The sequence below is a fragment of the Galeopterus variegatus genome, unplaced genomic scaffold (genome assembly GCF_000696425.1).
Source record: "Galeopterus variegatus unplaced genomic scaffold, G_variegatus-3.0.2 Scaffold9261, whole genome shotgun sequence".
NCBI classification, from domain to species: Eukaryota; Metazoa; Chordata; class Mammalia; order Dermoptera; family Cynocephalidae; genus Galeopterus; species Galeopterus variegatus.
In genome coordinates, this window is record NW_007735372.1 from 22707 (window position 1) to 25027 (window position 2321).

Here is a 2321-nt window from a genome sequence, read left to right on the forward strand (position 1 = left end):
ATTGGACCCTTCTGAACATGGCCACTACAAATATCCAGGTCGTGTGCCAATGAGGCCAATCCTCTCAGGAAAGGACCTTAGTGCTCTAGCCAGATCCTTTCATATCCCGTGATATTAAACATCTATCAAGTCCTTGCTCCAGTTATTACTTGCATCAAAGCCCCCTCCCAGGGTTAATTAATTTTTCCTTCTTGACTTCAGAGTACTGCAGTCTCTTCTCTTGTAACATACCTTTCTCCTCTCAAATTAATTCAGCATAGTGGCCTTTAGGATTTTTATGCAGGTGTTTCCTCAGAATACTTTTTCTTTAAGTACTTTAAGTTGACATATAAATTATCATTAAAAATTTAAATAGTAGAAAGGGATGTAATTTCCAGTATATTGTAAATATTGACATTAAAAAATGTCTCACATCACTATTTTATTTTATTTTTTAGTTGTCGAATAATAATTGTAGATATTTATGGGGCACAGAGTGATAGTTTGGTACGTGTATACTATGTGTGATGATCAAATCAGGGTAATCAGCATATCCATTGCCAAAATATTTATCATTTGCTTGTGATGACATTTGAATTTTTCCCTTCTAGCTTTTTCAAAATATACAGTAAATATTGCCAATTATAGACAGCTAGCACTACTATATAGAACACTAGAACTTATTTTTCTTATGTAGCTGTAGGTCAGTATCCATTAACAAACCTCCCTCTATCTCCTGCTCTTCCCAGCCTCTAGAACCTACAGTTCTCCTCTCTACTTCTATGAGCTCAATTTTTTCAGCTCCCACATGTGAGAGAAAATATGTGGTATTTATCTTTCTGTACCTGACTTATTTCACTTAACATAATGTTTTCCAGGCATATCCATATTATTTTAAATGACAGGATTTCATTCATGTTTATGGTTGAATAGTATTCCATTGCCATATTACTATTTAAAATGTATTCTGTGGAATCTTTACACTGTAGAAATTTTGAACTCAAAATTATCCATTTCAAAATATATGAACAAGTTTTTTTTTAACTCAAACATTTAATAATATTGCTTTGCCTTCTTGAGTTTGTTCCATTATACCACATTCTTGTACTTATTTTTTATTAAATATTTCATTATAATCACTCTCTCATACTTAAAATAATATTTATGCAAATTGGAATTATTTTACTTTCTATAGGCTCCAAATGTTAGTGTTTTTTTATATCAGTTATTATAAGGGTGCATTAATAAAAGCAATATGAAAATATTTAAATTTTTAGAATTATTAAAAAAAGGAAAATATTTTTTGTAAACATATTTTTAAGTGATATTTGATACAACTTGTTTTTTCTCTTTCAAATTTCCTCATGTATGCACAAGCCAATATTGATGTAATAAGATAGGGTTCACACTCAGTTGTTCTTAATTTTATTTACATATAATTAAGCTCTGAGAACACTTGTTTACATAAATTATGTAGCTGGGAATGGAGGGACTTTTGTTTCTGCATTGTGGGAATTACACCATAACTGAGAGTAACTACTATAATCATCAACAGTTTTAAAAGAGGAGGTTCTGGTTATCTGATAGTTAAAGGAGGGTACTCACATAGCTGGGACCCAGACTTCTGGAGAGAGGTCCCACTCAGGTGGTAGTGGTATAGCTGAGAGACAAGAAGAGGTTATTTAAAAGTAAGGGACAAATGTAAACTAGAACCGACTACTTCTATTAGTATCAATTGCCATTGCCAAGGAAAAATAAGGTTCTTGGGTGACACTGACAGAAATACAACATGAATAGAAAAAGAAAATTTCTTATTCATGTTCTGACTTTCCAGTCGGCTTCTAATGCCTCCTATTGGCATTGTCTAACGCGTAGCTAGGTGGCAGAGGAAAAGTGTAGTCCCAGCCTAGGCATCATAAAGCAGAGCATAGTAGGATGGTTTTAGAGCTGAGAGGCAATAGCTTAACACTCGGCATGGTATTCCTTTGCTACTTATGTATTCATGTATGAAATATAACTTGTATGGCATTTTGGGATTGAGTAAATATGAATCATGTATAAAAATCAGATATAAATTAATTTATTTTGCTAGATCTCTAAAATTTGTCTTTATTATTTAATGTAAGAAAAAATTATACATGTCAAAAAAGTAATAATTTGTAAGACTGAATGATGTTACAGTTGACTATTATTATTATTATTATTATTTTTTCCTTTTTGACTTTTTTCGTGACCGGCAACGGATCGCAACCCTCAGTGTTGCGCCCGTACCGGACCGGGACCGGCAACGGGATCACAACCCTCGGTGTTGCTCCCACACCTCGCTCAGCCAGTGAGCGGCC